At 37.7% G+C, this 20,518-nt stretch overlaps 1 protein-coding gene and 1 pseudogene across 2 annotated transcripts in view; both read left to right on the forward strand.

The window, feature by feature from the left end:
* The window catches only part of nrm (neuromusculin), an 819,260-nt gene that overhangs the window by 236,745 nt on the left and 561,997 nt on the right, over window positions 1-20,518 (forward strand). The gene's annotated exons all lie outside the window — the stretch shown is intronic.
* LOC137254111 (uncharacterized) overlaps window positions 18,584-20,518 on the forward strand; it is a 158,551-nt pseudogene continuing 156,616 nt past the window's right edge.

The raw sequence follows: 20,518 nt of genomic DNA on the forward strand, positions 1-20,518 counted from the left end.
ATGGCAACACTGGCGTCAAATTTCACACACACATGCACTTACTTTGAAGCCACTAACGACAACAACTACAAATGCGAAACACTAGCAAAGAAAAAGTTAAATGAAAAGTTTAGAATTAGGCACGTTTGCTGCAAAAAGTAATGAACTCTGACAACTGACTGAAGCTTAAAAGGCGAACGAAAAAAAAAAATATAAACTGAAATGCTGAACAAAAAAAATGTCGCGTATACGCCATGGTGTGCTAATTAAGAAAACGTGCCACAAATACGTAGAAATAAATGCATGTTGCATGCAACATTCAAACAGCGTTTAATGCTTATGTCTATCTAAGTTTCTACTCTAACTACATCTTAGTTTCAGCTGTATGTGTAGATCTGTATGTGTGTGTATGTTTGTGTGCCTATGACATTTATGTACTTTTCATAGTTTCGTGCTTATTACACTTATTTACCAATCATACGCTATATACACAAAATCTCTGCCGTCTGCTGCAAGTGCATTTGTACTGCATATTCCACGCCTTAACGAACCGTGACATTTGAGTTTTTGCCGTTGACTGATTGCACAACAAATTTTTGTGGTGGTTAATTGAATTTTCGCATTCATTTTAATATCATCATGAATGTTGATAATAACGAAAGCACGCAAGGTGTTACGAATGTGTGTGGTTCGTCTGTTTTTTTTTATATATATGTATGCAGATATTATGAAGAAATTTTTGGAAGAAAAGCACCTCCATCATTTCATGCAACTTTGCCGCAGCAAATTTTGAAGATGACCTGGACTCTTCCATGGCTAGCAAAAATTCCGTCCAAAAGTAATATAACACCCCTTTTTCTAGCTCAATTTCTCTGTGGTTCTAGCTAGCACTGTTAAAGGTACGTCATAGACTAAATATTTCGGGGCTAGTAAAATGAAGCCTGGTTTTTAAAACGAATTGAACTATTCTCCAAAAGGCACCTGAACTGAAGCCTTAAGTTTGTATACTTTAAGGCGCAATTCAAGCTCAATTGAACTGCTCCCGCTTAAGCTAAAACACTATGGACTAAAATCTCTGTAACAATACCAAGTGCGCAGAATAGTATGCAAGATTTAGTATTATGTTTTACCATATGGTACTAAATGTCGACTTTGTTTTATATTTGAAATTGGTTTAGATATTTTTGGCGATGGAGTTTTAGTGTTAGCAAAAGCTGCAGTTTGAGGACCCATTCCATAAAAATCAGACATGAGCATTACAGTTAGTTGTTATGGCATCACAACAGACCGCAAAATTGTTTAAGTAAATAGTCCCCGAATTCCGCAAGTGTTCCATCACCAAAAATATCTAAAGCAGTATAAAGTGCTCCGAAAAGTATGCAACATTTAGTACAATACGGTCACAAGGAATAACAACCTAATTACTACACTTTTACATAGGACTTAGGCGGTTATTTCTTATGACCACATCGCACTTGATGTTACATACTTTTCTGCTCACTTGAAATTTTTTTTGGAAATATTTGGCGATGGAGTTTAGCGTTAGCGAATGTTGGAATACGGGTTCTGCTTCCGTTTTGTGGCAACAGCGGCTACACAGCTCAACCAAACTCGGCTCTTATTGAAATCAGCGGAATCATTCTTGACATACTTTTCTCAATTCAAAGGGAGCCTCTGTGGTCAGTCTGATTATGTCGGATTTTTTTGTAGTGCTTGCGTGGACAACTCTTTATATCTCTGAGAGGCACAGCCTCTTCAACCAAATTTTTGTTGGGATGTCCAAGCTGCTGAGTATTCATAAAAGCTGTGTGTTCAGAATTTCCCATCTTTATGTTCAGTGCTCCTGCCTCGATAGGTAAATCGTGATTTGGTGATATGAGAAGACATTCCGTACACGGTATTTTGGCATACCTGCTCGGCGATAACATTGGGTACGCGTATCACATAAGTGGCTTGCCCTTTTCTTTAAAAGTAGCTGCAAAATTTCTTTACCTTTGTCTCAAGAGCTTCCAACAAAGGACTTGAAGATTTTGTTACGACACTGAACTTAAGGTACAACTGAGGCTGCGTGATAGCCGAACTACAAACACTGATCGACTTCGCACCCGGTATTTTTGGGTGTAGCACAGTCGGTAGCGCAATGCCACCAAAGAGGATGTCCAAAATGGCCGAATATTATGATATCCACATTGTAAATACGTTCAGCAAAGATTTGGTTGGGGATTTGTGCTGATTTTTGCGAGATGATAGACCTGGAAAGACTCTATTCCCCTGCTTTTATAAGCGCGCCTTGATAACTTTTTAAGAAAAGTATATCTTTATGGATTTGCATAGCTATTCCTGATCTCCGAATAACTTTTGCACTCTCTCGACATCCGTCATAAGTCTGCTGTTTTCAATAAACGCGGAGTTGGGCACATCAAATCTGTTTGAAATCCATTTTTAATTTCTCATTTGCATCGCTATCATTTGAAAGTGGAAAGTGAATTCAAAAGACTGTTAAGCTTTTCACTGAAATTTGAGCTGCCATGTTAATGACCTTAAAGATGATGCTAAATGAGTTTATATGAGTTTATGAATATTTCTATCTGGGAGTTAAAAAAGCATCGCGCATACGCCACGTATGACAAGAAAAACAATACATCTACAGTTACAAAATAAATTAACACTCGCTCATTAATGTCGTTGTGTATGTGTGTATGCATGTATGTATGTTTAGGTGCAATGCGAGGTGTATTATAGTTGTACTTGTTTAGTAAATTAAGCACAGCTGCTGCTACTGCCAATGTAAACACGCAGACAAAATGTGCATGTAAATGCAAATATATGTATGTTTGTATGTGTGTGTGTGGAATGAGCGCAGCAGACATATGGTATACAAAATTTCCCACGAGACGGCGCGCGACGCCATCTCATTACTTATGCAAAACTTAACTATGAAACTGTGATAGATTTTAAATGATTGCACATTTATGTAAGCGTGTATGTATGTGTGCGTTTGTATAGCTGAAGCTAAGCGCAAGATACACATATATGCACATTATAGAAAACTGAGTGTTTATGCGCACTTATTTGTGCTAGAAGCCATATGCTTTTATGCATCATATTTTCAATGTTTTGTTTGTTAGCATTATGCGGGGTAGAGAGACACATTTTGCGGAATGAAAATGTGAGTAACCAACATGAAGAAAGGTACGTAGCTCTGTTTGCGAGTGAATATTGCGTGTTTGTTTACTCGTAAATTAAGCGAAAACGCGCAAAGTTTTGGCCGTAAGTGGGAAGGAGTTTATATTAGATATTATTTATGTACATGCGCGTATGCCCCCTATAATGTGAGAATATATAGTAAAAGAAATATAAAAAAAAATGGTAAGGCAAAGGAAACAGATAGAGAAATATGAAACTATAGAGGGATGCACGAAATGCAGATAAATTGTGATAGCGATGATGATGCCTTTGCAAAGAGGATGAGCATGTGCCATAAATGAATTTGGAAGGAATATATAGAGAAAATCAATAAAATCCTCATATAGACTGAATATATCTGGTGTTGCAAAGATCTGTCTAACGACTTAGCGCAAAAAACCCAATTAGATACCAGAACTTATGTTATCAAATAACTTCAACCTCTTATTTACTTACATACTTCCTCAGCTGGCGCTTAACCGTTTTAACTTTACTGATCGTCGAACAAAGCGGGCCAGTCGCTGTTTGCTATGCGAACTGACACCAATAAGTAATACCAAAATAATTCAAGACGTTTCGCACGTAGTCCTTACAGCGCTGTGTAGGCCGCCTTCTTCCGCTCTTGCTTCCGCAGGCGAGTTTCGATAAAAATACTTTCATAGCCACAGCCTCATATTTCATACGCATAACATGGGCACGCCAGCATTGCCGCTTTGATTTAATTCGCTGAATTATGATGACTTGTGCATAAGACTCTTACAGATCAGGTCCGTAAATCTTATGGAAAACTTTCTCTCTCGACCACTCTCAGAACCGCTTCATCTGATGTTGTCATAGTACATGATTCTGCATCATATAGCAGGACGAGTAAGGAATGTGATCTAGTTCAAAGTAGCATTTATTAACGAGAGTGATTCTTCGCTGGATTTCAGACCTGGTGTTGTGGTTTGTGTTGAGACGTGGTTTCCAAATAAACGAAGTCTTCTAAGTTCTGCAGCTAGTGTAAAAGTTAGGTTTCTTTCCAATTCTGACTAAGCTGATGGAGCTAATCAATGTCATTTTGCACAGCTATATAAGTTTTGCGTGGAAATTCAGATATAGCGGCAGAAAGATAGCTACATCTAAAAGCTAATCTACAGCTAAAACCAACGAATAGGTGATGTGTGCCAATTCTTTTTGTTTTGCTAGTTTCCCTCCCAGATTTGCTGAAATCCGGTCGATAGATTTACCAGGTTCTTGTTGTTTCTGTTGGGATAAGGAAACAGGTTGACAATTGGGTTGAAGAAGCTATATATTGCGCTACACAACCCCTTGAATGAATTCGGTATTTTAGTCGCGTCTTACGAGAGGCATACCTACCGCGGGGATATTCTAAGCACCCTAACCCGCTGGGGAAGATCAGGTCTGTAGACGTAATGATAAGGCCCATGAGCCAATTCATGGTGGTCTTCAACCAACAGAATCTTGATTTCTTGATAGTTTGGGCAGATTCACCTTCTTGTGGACTGGGAACATGCGTTGCCAACTCCTCGTTCCCATCATCAACGCCCGTGGACTTGTTGGTTTTTATTTGGTTACGGCTATTTTTACCTGCTTGTTGTTGTTGTATTAACGATAAAGACACTCCCCGAAAGTTTTGGGCAGTGTTATCAATGTTGATGGTCTTTTGGCAGTTATAGCTTCATAACGTTCCGGTTAAAAGCACGATTTATGTACTAGCCCGTCTGTTTCTTGAACTTTTAATATGAACACATAAAACTTTCTAGGCCATTCCACTATCCGCACCGTCTAGTTCCATGAGGAACTCGACGTCGTTGGAGTCTGCATGACACATTCATATTATAATTATTAAGCTTTATTTTGCGCTTATCAACAAGTTGAATCCCATCCCGACCTAGTCATACTCGATTGAGGTCTCGGGTTCATCGTCCTCGGGCGATGCATTTTTGTCTCTCTTAAAGATAAGTAAGCGATTCCTTCATAAGCCAGTTTACTGTTTTCGTTCTTATAGTGTTTTGGTATGAAATGCAAACCCTCGGTTTTTTTTGTTATTTCTCAAAGGCGTCTCGGCTCCATTTTCAACTCGCGGAAGCATTCACACTCTTTTCTTGTTGCATCCACTTTTAACGTAGCCCTGTAGGCAGCGGCTTAAATTTCGGTTGAAGCGCGGCATTTTTCATCGTACCAGTTATTTTTCCGTGGTCTCCTGTAACGGCGGTACGTAGTGCTTTAGAGGTATACTCCCACTTGCCCTGCATTCCGTCGGGTTAATTTATGCACTCAGAGAGAAGATGTAAGAGTCGAGTTGCGAAATCATTTTAAATAATACAAAAGTACCTGGGCGACCGAGCTTTGCTCGGCAACGTTTCGTTGTGTTGAGAAATCTTTCTAATAGTAATCTGTGAAAAATTGCAATTATTCATTTAAAAGAAAATTATTTAAAATTAAGTCGAATCAAGTGTAAGATATTTTACGAAGATTTTTAACTTTAATGTTCTCCTTTAAAGCTTTAATAGAATATGAGTAAGTAGAGTACTATTTCGACTAACTACCCCAACCCTAAATGGCAACCCTACTCAAAAATGTCCCTATTGTAATGCGGAGTGAAACACCTTTCGTTTGATACACATATCGGCTAATGTCATGCAATTTGTTTTAAATTTCGAATAGGTGGCAACCCTAAATGGCAACCCTGCTCAAAAATGTCCCTATTGTAGTGAAATACTTTTGGTTTGATACCCATATCGGCATATCTCATGGAATTTTTTTTAATTTCGAATAGGTGGCAACACTAAATGGCAACCCTACTCAAAAATGTTCCTATTGTAATGCGGAGTGAAATACCTTTCGTTTGATACCCATATCGGCATATGTCATGCAGTTTTTTTTAATTTCGAATAGGTGGCAATTCTGAATGGCAACCCTGCTCTAAAATGTCCCTATTGTAATGCGGAGTGAAATACCTTTGGTTTGATACCCATATCGGCATATCAGAATAGGTGGCAACCTTCTGAAACATTTCGAGTGGCAACACCTAGGTAGACAGTTTTAGAAGGTGTTACATTATCTCTGTGCGAAATTTCGTTTAAATCGGTTGAGCCGTTCCCAAAATCGTTCAGCTATACACACAAACAAGAATTGCTCTTTTAAAGTTATAAGATAGGTAGGGGAAATTTTCATGAAATAATGAATTTGTATGTATTTGCATATATACTCGTATGTTTGTATCTTCCTATAATGTATACATTTTCATAGATATATGTATGTAGTTGTATATGAAAATATATTTAATGCATTGCATTTCGTATCCCATCACTGAAAGGAATCGATTTGACAACTTCGTCATAGTCGATTTGTTACCACGCTGTCGTTAAAATTGTTATTCAGAAAAGTTATACAGCTAAGTAAACGACGAAATGCCCTTTGTAGGGAGTGGTGCTGGTTATATGGTAAGCGTTCATAATTTTATTTTTTTGTTGTTGTTGTGGGTGTTCTGATGAAATTTGCATATGATTTATTAAAAATTGACAGTGATGGATTGGATATTGATAGCATACTCAGAAAATTGGAATATGTTTTATATTTTAAAGCAATTTATAATCCTTCTACTAAGTAGGGGTAATTGAAGCAATTTGAAGAGTTGTGACAGTAATTCTAGTAAGATGAGACTAGAAGTTTTAAAGAATAAGAAAAACTTTGCTGGATTTGAAAGAAATTCCTTCGCAATTGTTTTGTTGCGTTTGGTATATAAACACAAAGTATTTAACGGTGCCTACTTTTAGGCTTTATTAATTTGTTCGCTTGCATAATGAAGCTTAAATATTTCTCAACAAGCTAATTCCTATTTCAATCTCAGCGGCGCCCAAATAAATTTCTTTGTACTTATAATCTACACCATCTCCACTGACTATCATACTGCAATATAATTGCCAATTTCTTTTTATCAACATTAATTTTACAAGGTAATTAACATTTAATTGCCATAAAATAACATGTTTTCTACAATATTTTTTCTTAGCTATTACGTACAGTCAAAGCCAGAATGAATGTAATAAAATTTGAGCTCTGGCATTGCGCCACATCCACAAGAATTTTTTTTTTCATACCAGTAGGCAACAATCAGCCATATATTTACGCATCCTAAAGGTATGCTACATATTTTTCAAGAAGAAGTATTAAAACCCTTTCATTGTTGCAATTGGCGTGGTGGCAATTAAATTTGAAATTACTTACTTGGCTAGCGGCGATGAGAAAATAAGGCAAAAACAAATTGTGAGTGCGGCAAGATTTACGGCTTTTGTTGATGTCAAAAAGTGTTAAGCATCATTAAACAAAAGACAGGAAGCAAGAAAACGGATTTTTTCAAGTTGGAAGAAAGAAGATAAGTAAGCAAGTGTGAATGGCGAGAATGTAATTGAAAAGCAATGCATACAGCACAGGTACAAGAAATAAGACGGAATCTTAGAAAACAGTACGTTTTTCGGAACGAAATTTAACAGCATATTCAAAAACAGGCCTGCAGCCTGTACTCAGAACGAAAAAGAAGCCAAAAATGTAACCCTACTCCAAAATGAGTCCCAAAATGCGGTCGAATATTGTAGCCAACAATGGATCACGATCCGAAACTGAAAGCGAAACGAGAGTAGTCCCTGAAACTGAAAAGGAACGGGAAGGAGAAAGTGATACAAAAAGAAAACCAAAGCATCAATTGGAATGGATAGAAGAGAAAAAAAAATGAGTAAAATAAATGGAATCGGAACGTAACGAAAATGAAAACAAAATGCGCAGAATTAATGGAATCGGAACGAACCAAGTAGAAACAGAACCAAATCAGAACTAAAACTGGGAGATTAAGCTTAAATCAGAACGAAAAATTATATTTCTAATAGAAGCGAGACACAAAATAATAAAATGAAAAAAAATTCTAAAATAGAACTTGGAAAAACTGAAGCCTCAACCTGTTGAGAAACTTAAACCAGAGCAGGAGCTGCAACGGAGAACGAAATTTAAATCCCAACGAAACTTTTTAATGTAAATCAAAATGGAATTAGAACCGATATAGTCAAGGGAAATAAGATTGATAATATAACCGATGCCGGAACTGGAATAAAAAATCAGAATGTAACCAGAGATAGATGGATGGAACCGGAATCTATCTATATATGTGACCCGGTCTATGAAAAGGTGGCTTATGGTTCAAAAAAAAAAAAAAAAAAAAACCTGTTTCTCGCAAAAGAAAAAAACAGCTGTTAACAGCTGTTTCTCGCAGTTTCTTTTTTGAGTCATAACCCACCTTTTCATAGGCCGAGTCACATATATAAAATTCAGATTATGTATGTATGTATTTATGTATGGAGGTATAGATCGAGTTGCGTCCTAAACGGATCGACCGATCGTAACCAAATATGCACAACCCACTAGTAGCATTCCAGGGATGGTCGTAGGCTAAAAATAATATCAATACATAAAAAGGGCGTGGCACCTCCCATTCAAAATGAATATTTGGTACTACATAACTCTGAAGGTATTCATGCTAGAACATTGAAATTCATTAAGGAGTTATATGAGGTCAATCCCTAGCACCCCCAAGAAAATATGGGGTGGGGAAGAAGGGGGCGTGGCACTTCCAATATAAATCGAATTTTTCATTCTGCATATCTCTGGATACAGTAATGGTAGGATAATTAAAATTGGTAAGGAGCTATATGAGGTTAAGTCCTAACACTCCCAGTAAAATGTGAAATTGTGGAAAAGGGGGCGTGGCACCTTTCCTACAAATGTGATTTTAAGAACTATGGCTGCCGTACAAACCTAGGTTATTATAACAGCTAAAGTTTGACTACAGAGTTGTTTGGCTGTTATTCCTTTTGGATGTTTAGTAATATTCTGCCGTTAAATTTTTTGTTAACTTCAGTTTATCCGCATCTTCTATCTATATATATATATATATAAAGTTGATATTATGAATGTTTGTATGTAGGTATGAATCGGGTTGCGTCCTAAACGGATTGACCGATCACAACTAAATTTGAATCACCCACTAGAAACTTTCCAAGGATGGTCATATGCTCAACATAACTTCAATACAGGCATGCTAAACCAATGAACTGATATCATTTCGTTACGATAATCAACGTTAATAAACGAAACGAAATGATTTTGTTTCATTTATTAACGTTGATTGTCGTAACGAAATGATATAGGTTCGTTGGTTAAGCATGCCTGCTTCAATATAAAAGAGAGGGTGGCACTTACCATACAAACGGAATGCTTGATACAGCATAACTCTGGAAGTATTCATGCAAGAACATTGAAATCCAGTAAAGAGTTAAATTGGATCAATCCCTAACACCACTAAGAAAATAAGGGGTGAGTAAGAAGGGGCATAGGAAACCCCATATAAATGGAATAATGAAAATTGTTATGGAGCTATATGACGTTAAGTCCTAACAGCACCAGTAAAATATGGAATTGAAAAAAAAAACACAAGAAAAGGGTATCAAAAATTGAACCGAGGCCAGAACTGACATTGAATCTAGGACCCAAGTGGCTGTAGAAGTGGAAATATAACTAGTATATTGGGAGCGAAACAGAGACTGGAATGAAAACTGAAACAGGAACAAAAATATAAACTGGAACGGAAACTGAAACCCAATTGGAAATTAATACAGAAAATAAAACCAAGAACAAAAGCAACATTGTAGCTGGCTTAATCGGAAAGCTAGCTGGAATGGAAACAAAAACTGAAACTGAAAAGGAGACCTTAACTGGAACGGAAATTAAAAAACAGGAATACTATAAGACATAAAATAGAGCCAAACCGAAACCAGCATTGAGTATGGAACTTAAGCGGCTGTATAAACGGAATGGTAACTGGAATTGGAGCTGAAACTAAAACTGGAATGGTAGCTGAAACCGGAACGGAAATAAAACCAGAACAGAAATTTAAACTCGAATAGGTTTGAGTCCTAAAGGAATAATCGAAAGCGAAACCGAAACCGAAGCTGGAGCCCAGTCAGCTGTAGACACGCAAATATAGCTGGTACTGAGACCGAAATTGAAGTGATTCCAGAATATAAGGCCAATATCGTAACGAAAACTGAGATTAAAACCCAAGGTTGCTGTACATCAGAAACAAATAAAAACAAGTAAGGAAGGCTAAGTTCGGGTGTAACCGAACATTACATACTCAGTTGAGAGCTATGGAGACAAAATAAGGAAAATGAACCTGGGGTAACCCTGGAATGTGGTTGTATGACATGAGTATCAAATGAAAGGTATTAAAGAGTATTTTAAGAGAGAGTAGGCCATAGTTCTATGTATGGACGCCATTTAGGGATATCGCCATAAAGGTGGACCAGGGCTGACTCTAGAATTTGTTTGTACGATATGGGTATCAAATGAAAGGTGCTACTGAGCATTTTAAGAGGGAGTGGGCCTTAGGTCTATCGGTGGACGCCTTTTCGAGATGTCCCCATTAAGGTGGACCAGGGGTGACTCTAGAATGTGTTTGTACGATATGGGTATCAAATGAAAGGTGGTAATGAGTATTTTAAAAGGGAATGGGCTTTAGTTCTATAGGTGAACGCCTTTTCGAGAAATCGCCATAAAGGTGGACCAGGGGTGACTCTAGAATATGTTTGTAAGATATGGGTATCAAATGAAAGCTGTTAATGAGTATTTTGAAAAGGAGTGATCCTTAGTTCCATAGGTGGACGCCGTTTCGAGATATCGCCATAAAGGTGGACCAGGGGTGTCTCTAGAATGTGTTTGTACGATATGGGAATCAGATGAAAGGTGTTGCTGAGCATTTTAGACTGGGCATTAGGTCTATAGGTGGACGCCTTTTCGAGATATCGCCATTAGGGTGGGCCAGGGGTGACTCTAGAATGTTTGTACGATATGGGTACCAAACGAAAAGTGTTACTGAGCATTTTAAGAGGGAGTGAGCATTAGGTCTATAGGTGGACGCCTTTTCGAGATATCGCCATTAGGGTGGGACAGGGGTGACTCTAGTATGTGTTTGTACGATATGGATATCAAATTAAAGGTATTAATGAGGGTTTTAAAAGCGAGTGGCCCTTAGATGTATATGTGAAGGCGTTCTCGCGATATCGACCAAATTTTGACCAGGTGATCCAGAAATACATCTGTCGGGTACTGATAATTTATTTATCACCCCTGCTCTAGAATGTTTGTACGATATGGGTATCAAACGAAAGGTGTTACTGAGCATTTTAAGAGGGAGTGGACATTAGGTCTATAGGTGGACGCCTTTTCGAGATATCGCCATTAGGGTGGGCCAGGGGTGACTCTAGAATGTTTGTACGATATGGGTATCAAACGAAAGGTGTTACTGAGCATTTTAAGAGGGAGTGGGCATTAGGTCTATAGGTGGACGCCTTTTCGAGATATCGCCATTATGGTGGGACAGGGGTGACTCTAGAATGTTTGTACGATATGGGTATCAAATGAAAGGTGGTAAGGAGTATTTTAAAAGGGAGTAATCCTTAGTTCTATAGGTGGACGCCTTTTCGAGATATCGCCATAAAGGTGGACCAAGGGTGACTCTAGAATGTGTGTACGATATGGGTATCAAACGAAAGGTGTTACTGAGCATTTTAAGAGGGAGTGGGCATTAGGTGTATAGGTGGACGCCTTTTCGAGATATCGCCATTATGGTGGGACAGGGGTGACTCTAGAATGTTTGTACGATATGGGTATCAAACGAAAGGTGTTACTGAGCATTTTAAGAGGGAGTGGGCATTAGGTGTATAGGTGGACGCCTTTTCGAGATATCGCCATTAGGGTGGGCCAGGGTGACTCTAGAATGTGTTTGTACGATATGGGTATCAAATGAAAGGTGGTAATGAGTATTTTAAAAGGGAGTAATCCTTAGTTCTATAGGTGGACACCTTTTCGAGATATCGCCATAAAGGTGGACCAATGGTGACTCTAGAATGTTTGTACGATATGGGTATCAAACGAAAGGTATTACTGAGCATTTTAAGAGGGAGTCGGAATTAGGTCTATAGGTGGACGCCTTTTCGAGATATCGCCATTAGGGTGGGACAGGGGTGACTCTAGTATGTGTTTGTACGATATGGATATCAAACTAAAGGTATTAATGAGGGTTTTAAAAGCGAGTGGCCCTTAGATGTATATGTGAATGCGTTCTCGCGATATCGACCAAATTTTGACCAGGTGATCCAGAAATACATCTGTCGGGTACTGTTAATTTATTTATATATGTAATACCACGAAGAGTATTCCTTCCAAGATTCCAAGGGCTGTTGATTTCGCCTTGTAGAACTTTTTCATTTTCTTCTACTTAATATGGTAGGTGTCACACCCATTTTACAAAGTTTTTTCCAAAGTTATATTTTGCGTCAATAAACCAATCCAGTTACCATGTTTCATCCCTTTTTTCGTATTTGGTATAGAATTATGGCATTTTTTTCATTTTTCGTAATTTTCGATATCGATAAAGTGGGCGTGGTTATGGTCGGATTTCCGCCATTTTTTACACCAAGATAAAGTGAGTTCAGATAAGTACGTGGGCTAAGTTTAGTAAAGATATATCGGAGTTTGCTCAAGTTATTGTGTTAACGGTCGAGCGGAAGGACAGACGGTGGACTGTGTATAAAAACTGGGCGTGGCTTCCACCGATTTCGCCCATTTTCACAAAGAACAGTTACCGTCATAGAATCTATGCTCCTACCAAATTTGAGAAGGATTGGTAAATTTTTGTTCGACTTATGGCAATAAAAGTATTCTAGACAAACTAAATGAAAATGGGCGGGGCCACGCCCATTTTGAAATTTTCTTTTATTTTTGTATTTTGTTGCATCATATTATTACTGGAGTTGAATTTTGACTTAATTTACTTATATACAGTAAAGATATTAAATTTTTTGTTAAAATTTGAATTTTAAAAAAATTTTTTTTAAAAAGTGGGCGTGTTCTTCATCCAATTTTGCTAATTTTCATTTAGCATACATATGGTAATATTAGTAACGTTCCTGCCAAATTTCATCATGATATCTTCAACGACTGCCAAATTACAGCTTGCAAAACTTTTAAATTACCTTCTTGTTAAAGTGGGCGGTGCCACGCCCATTGTCCAAAATCTTACTAATTTTCTATTCTGTGTCATAACCTCAACCCATCTACCAAGTTTTGTCGCTTTATCTGTCTTTTGTAATGAATTATCGCATTTTTTCGGTTTTTCGAAATTTTCGATATCGAAAAAGTGGGCGTGGTTATAGTCCGATATCGTTCATTTTAAATAGCGATCTGAGATGAGCGCTCAGGAACCTACATACCAAATTTCATCAAGATACCTCAAAATTTACTCAAGTTATCGTGTTAACGCACGGACGGACGGACGGACGGACGGACGGACGGACGGACATGGCTCAATCAAATTTTTTTTCGATCCTGATTATTTTGATATATGGAAGTCTATATCTATCTCGATTCCTTTATATATGTACAACCAACCGTTTTCCAATCAAACTTAATATACTCTGTGAGCTCTGCTCAACTGAGTATAATGAAACTGGTACTGAGATATTAATTCGTAAATAAAGTGCAAGTGAAATTGTAGCATAAACCCCGATTCGAATTGCAACAGGAATAGAGCTTGAGCTTGAATCGAGAATGATAGCATCAACTGAGCATGGTTGGAATCGTAATCAGCAAAAGAGTCGGATACGAGTTAAAAAGAAATTTCACAAATAGTGAAAAAGCACTCAAATCGAAAACTCGACCTAAGTTATCCAAAAAGTTGGCCGCAAAATAGATTACGTAGTCACTGTCCTATAAAAGAACTGCTTTGATACTTTTTTGGTCCGTTGTGTTGCCACATCCTTTAACAGGGATACTTGTTTATAAATAATCGGTCCCAATTGAGTGTAAGAACCTTGAAAACATTTGTGGAAGTATATGCTTCCTTTGACAGTCTCGATGGAGAGCAGGAAACATATTCCATGTCATAAAGCATGTTATACCCAAAATGCTCACTGTTTATTAAAAGGAATCTTGCATTGTCAAAGGCAAAACAAGTTGAGCCGGAGTGTTAAAGTTTGCGTAATTAAAAAGTATTTTTACTGTCACGCAACGCGTTTGTTACTGCTTTCCGATGTAATGTAGGTATGTATGCAAGTATTGCTGATTTTGATACGTTGTAAAGCTTAACAATGTGATTCGATTCGTCATGTCCTTTGACATTTATTATGCCGACAGTCTACCTAAGGAGGAAACGAAAGTATAACGAGGCGCATGTATGTGTTTTCGTCTGATTCCAAAAACAGGCTCGCAGCGCGTTTCAAGAATGTTTGTGCATTCTGTATGTATGCAGATACATGTATATATCATGGGCGTATCAATAGGGTGGTGAGATTTCGTACTCTAACTGATTATTGATTAATTTCATATCATCATATGATTACTGATAAACTGTATGTTATTCGTATTATTACATGCAGTAACAATACTAATGGTTCTCAGGGTAAACATCTTGAATGCAAAATCCATATCTTCTCACTACGTAGCGCTACAAGCCTCAGGAGCCTACATTACATCGTTCGTCTTCATGTCAGGGTGGCAGAATGTCTAATGGATATTGAAATAGTTACAGACAAATGCCTTCAACCGAAACCTTTCCCCTGCCGAGATTTCTGTAAATCTAACAGCGTTGTTTATACAGAAAGTGGTGCTGCTATGGCGAGCGATGGTTTTTTCCCACATTTATTATAATACAGCTTAGTCGGGCTTGTCAGACAAGTTTTCAGGCGACGAATATGATTAGCTCAAAAACTTAAAACGACGACAAAGATGAGGAAATGAGGAGGTTACGGTAGTTAATAAGAAAGAACCAAAGATTAAGAAATAATGTTTCTCTCACAATAGTGTAGAGGGTCGGGATTAGTAGTCGCTCGAGCTGACCGCGAGAGCGAGCTGTGACCGGAGACACGCGAGAGAGTGAAGACTGCTCGAGCTGGTTTGCAGACAAGATTTTAAGTTTTTCGAAAATCACTAATTTAACAAAGAAAAATTATCGATTATTTTATCGACAAGATATCGATTTGTTACTAAAAATGTATTGATTTAGAATCGAAAAGTTATCGATTTGTTATTGGAATGTTACCAATTGGTTATCGGCATGTATTCAATGGTTCTCGAAAAGTTATCGACTTTTCATCGAAAAGGTATTCACATTTTATTGGAAAGTCATCGAACTTGTATCGGAAAGTTACCGATATACAGTCGAAAACTCATTATTATTTTTTTTTTTGTTTCAATTAGAAAATAGACTTAATAGCTCTCGTTAGTGGTACACCAGTAAGTCTGCCATGAAAGGTTTCTCCGTGAAAATCTATCTGCCTTGCAGCTGCAGTTCGGAGTAGGCCAAAAAAATAGCACGACGCAAATTGGAAGAGACGCTCGGCCTTAGTCTCATCTGAGTTAAATGGATTATAATTTAAATCGATTATCGATTATTAATTGAAAGTCGTCGATGTGTTATCAAAAAGTTATTAATTTTTTGACAAAAAGTTATCGATTTGATATGAGAGTGTTATAAATGATATCGATTTATTATCGCAAATGTTTATATTTGTTATCGAAAATATATCGATTTATTAGCAATATATTATCGAATATTTATCGATATCCTTTGTGAGTGTATGTTGTCGGTGTGTGATTGATTTGTTAAAGGTACTGGTATCTGAATAAAACTTGAAAATAAAATCTACCACACATTTGTAATCCGTTGATAACAAGTCGTTTAAAAAACCAACAAGATAACATAGCGATAACAAACCCTACGCTCGACGATAATATCCTTCCATCGATGATAAAAAACGTCCGACATTATTTGTTTCGGGTAAGTTACATCTGTTGTGGTTTCACTTCGTCCACTGAGCGGGCTCCAGTTTACGTGAAAATAAAGAAAGCTATGAGTCACTCAAAAAGTTGGAAAGAAGTCTTATATCGGGATGACCGTGACGCGGTGTCTACGGCATACTCCTATTATTTGCTTTTAAGAATCTTTCTTCTCAGCGATGTATCACTATACATATACGAAACGTTCAACTATTTTCAAAGCACTTGATTGGATGCTCAAGGCTTTGAATGGTTACTAGTTTTGCGCCGGTTAAATTCATCGGAGCCAACTCAATAGTCTATGTATGATAAATCAACCATAAAAAACCTATCTGACGTATTCCAGCGACCTGGCTTGCCGTCTCCCTCTTGTCGGCGGTTATGGTTTGTATGCGTTATGTATGTATGTGTATTGCTTTGACTTCCAACTTGACTATAAACTTTTCTTTTCCCACTTTTGTTTTTCGTTTCATAAGCCGAACATGTCGCCTTCATCAATGCGTTGACATAGTTTTATAAATTTTTTTACGCTTTTTACTTTTTGTTCAATCTAAAAAGTCCCTATTTAGCCGAGAGGGGATATGATATATGTGTGTATGTGTATATAAGAACAAGTGTTCGCCGGTCTTAAAATCACGCCTATGAAGCTTGTCGTACTTTTTTTTTGGTTAACCTTACATTGTAAGTTTGTCAATTTTATAGCTGGATTTTGATAAACACACGCTAGCTTTCAGTATTTTTTTGAAATTTTTGTTGCTGCCGTTACTAAAGCTTCAATTAGATGTAAGTAATTCATTTCATTTAAGTGCTCGTTAAGTGCGTCTGTAGGGCATTGTTCAGCATAAACTTTATTAATTAAATTAGTAATATAATTTATACCAAAATATGTGTAAACGTGCGTATGTCTGTGCGTTAATAAATGTTGTTTGTGTTGACTAAGCTCGATTAGTAAGGGCATTAGTGTGTATGTAGAGTTCAAATTACTCTGTCGCACTGTCTAAGCTGCTGAGCTGAACGGCAATTAATTGCAGCATCTAATTTCCGGTTTTAGTGCAATAAAGACGTCAGTTAATGTGAATAAGCGCAGTGATTAGATGATAACTGAGTGTGCAAGAATTGTATTCTATGAAGCTCAGGGAGCTTAAAGAACAAGTTAGATACTTTGTATTAGGTTTTTGTTGTTGATGCTTTTTTGAGGAGAATTGCTGTAACAACACTTTCCTTTTCGCTACAGTCTCGCGCAATGTTTCTTATAACACCGCCATACAGTCGAGCTCTTCACTGAGTTCAATCAAACGAAATTTGAGGCCGTGAAAGCATCGACTTCTGCAAATTTTTTGAAAAGATACAGTGAATTCTTCCGAAATATAAGCAACGCTTGATACAAAAATTCCGAGAATTTGTTAATAAAAATATTAAAATAAAGTTTTAAGAAAAGTTTTGCTATCTACCTTTACAATAGTTTCCTTTAGCTGCGCACAACGATTTTAACATCTCTCCAATGATTGGTAGCACCCTTTTTAAATTATGATTAAATTCCCGGAACTGCGTACAGTAAAAACATCCAGATATATTTGACAGAGCCATTAGGTTCTTCCTGGAGCTCCAGCAGTATATAACTGCCCATAGTTATAAAGCTAGTGTGGACTAGAGTTGGGGTTCACAAAGGTCGTGAGCGACTGCTTCTTTGCGTGTCTCGCCGCAGCTACTCAAGATGGTTTTGAATCCCTGTTCTCTCAGCATGCAGGTAAAGCGGCCAGTGTCTCGTGATTATGGCTGCGATCCTAACGATTTTCTTTCCTTGATCTATTTAGTAGGTCTTCTCCTACTATCGTAATTCTGGCAGTTATGCTTGTTTAACTCTTCGAGTAGTAACGAATCCTCCGACAGAGGTGCACTCTCTATGCCGAAAACTTCCGCATCAAAGCAAAGTTGAGACGACGGACTGACAGTGACACATACAGAATACACCAGATCGTCTTGCAGATGGAAACTTAGTCCTTCTGTGCACCCCATGTTACTCCAAGTTACAGTTTCACGCATGTTAAAGTCCAGAGGTAGCTGGGTTAGGAGCACATTCTGTGCATCAAGTGGGCACGAATTCAGTGAATATTTTACCCCTCCGAAACCTGTACTCTATTCATATTTTTAATAGTGACCCGTTTGTCCGTGGTCAGCTATTCATGGTATAGCTTTAATGTAAGTATGGGTTTGACGACGGCCACACCACAAAGTTTCGGTTAATATGCTGTTTCCACCAAACCCAAACACCGGTTTTGCCAGTTTTGGGTTTGAAATAGTTGTCAACTGTTTCCACTGCGTGTTTGAGGTAAATTGTGTTCAAACTGTCATTCGCTTGATTGTTTATTTTGTTGTGAAGTTTGAAGTTGAAAAAATTATATTAATTTCAATAAAATTAAAAATGGTTCATAAAATTCAATTTATTATGATGATTGTGTCATTATTTTTTAAAATAATAGAGAGCGAAGTGACTATTAACTATTTAAAACGAAAAGTTCTTTATAACAAAATGCTATTGACTATAGCTGCATGTTTCAACGAAATTTTAATACGCTCGCAAAGTGTATTGAGTTTGGTATGTTAGCAACTTCAGTATACAATTTTTAGGTTTAATAAATAAATTCCAGGAACATTCAAGTACCTTTTGGGAGGTGGACTGCCAGAAGAACGGCCCAAAGTTTTTTAAGGAAAACTTTAGAATGACACGATCCAGCTTCGACAAGTTGTGCATTCGCCTTCAGAAAATGAAGAAGAAGGACACAAATTATAGGAATGCGATTCCTTTAGAGAAGCGTGTTGCAATTGCTTTATATGCACTGGGATCTTCCAGTGAATATAGATCGATTGCAAATTTGTTTGGAGTAGGCAAAGCTACTGTTTGCAAAATTTTAATTGAGTTTTGCAATGAAGTCTGGGCGTGCATGGCGCCGGAATATTTCAAAAGCTTCCCCCTCACAAGGACTGGGATAGAGCAAGGAGTAGCAGACTTCAATGCAATGGGTTATCCACAATGTATTGGAGCCATAGGTAAGCAAATTAATAACAACACGGAAAACAGTTTAAACCACAATTCGTTATCTAATACAGATGGTTGTCACATAGAGATACACCCTAAAAAAGGAAGAAGCTGTCGACTACTATAATTATAAGGGTTGGTATTCCGTAGTGCTTTTGGCTTTGGTGGACGCAAAATACCGATTCATGTACATCCACTGTGGTAGCCCGGGAAGATGTAATGACTCAAGTATATTTGAGCGGTCGTCTCTCAAGCGGGAGCTGCAGGAATGTGCACTTCTCGACGAAATGAGCTGGTGTCATGGGTGCACAAAAATACCAGTGCATATTATAAGCGACTCCGCGTTCCGACTCTCGCAATATGTCATGAAGCCATACCCGTACAACAACGAACACTCGGCTGGACAGAAATTGTTTAATTATAGGTTATCCAAGTGTCAACGAGTCGTTGAAAATGCTTTCGGCCATTACAAAGCCAGGTGATATATGTACATAATAAAAACGGAAATCGCTTTAAGTCCTAATACAAATTTCTTTATATTTTAGGTTTAGGAGAATTGGAAAAGGTATTGATAATCATATCAAAAATGCAAATTTCGTAATTTCTGCAGCATGCGCTTTACACAATTTTTTGATCGACGAGAACGACCCTGTCCTAGAAAATTGGCTTGTGGATATGCAGCGAGATGCCAGGCGTAGCCCTCAAGGTCACAATAATTTAAATGACAGATCAGAAGGGGAGGTTATAAGGAACGGATTAATGGAATATTTCGGTAAGTTTGCTTGTACAATTTATCCACTTGCGTGCGTTTCTTTGCTGAAACGCACAGTATCATTAATTTATTTAGAGAGCTCCTTAAATCAATCACCTCATTAGAGAACCATTTCTGTGCTGATGATGTGGGCAAGTTGAGGTCAGCTGTGTCAGTCTTGTGTAAACCCTGAAAGCAACTCGACAGCTGGGCTTTGGCGTCAATGTTGTTTCGGTCGCTGTTTTGCTCAAAAATGTATATGTCCTTAGGTAGACAGATCTAGACTATGAGCCAACAGGCAGGTGAAAAACATCGACTCACCCTATTCCTTCTCCCCTGCAACAATAATGACCTGTGGCTGAACCCAAAGCGCTTTCATTACGCCGTTCGTGGTGGCACTTGATCTGTAGGAATCCTTTTGTCATTTCATCCCTATTTAGCTCGCCAAATATTAGCAAGAAATATTCTCAAGTAAGCTAGCATAGAATATGTATGAATGTGCCATAGGCTATATGAATACACACATACACATTCTGGGCTTACTTATGGATGTTGGACGCACCGTTGTGACGAGCTACGTAACCATTTGCTCGGTCACTAACCGCAGGTTAAGTTTAAACAAACTAACTACAAAAATCGTCAAAATAAAGTATATACAAAGATATGTTTATATATAT

Source organism: Eurosta solidaginis, chromosome 5 (assembly GCF_040869045.1).
Source record: "Eurosta solidaginis isolate ZX-2024a chromosome 5, ASM4086904v1, whole genome shotgun sequence".
Taxonomy (NCBI): domain Eukaryota; kingdom Metazoa; phylum Arthropoda; class Insecta; order Diptera; family Tephritidae; genus Eurosta; species Eurosta solidaginis.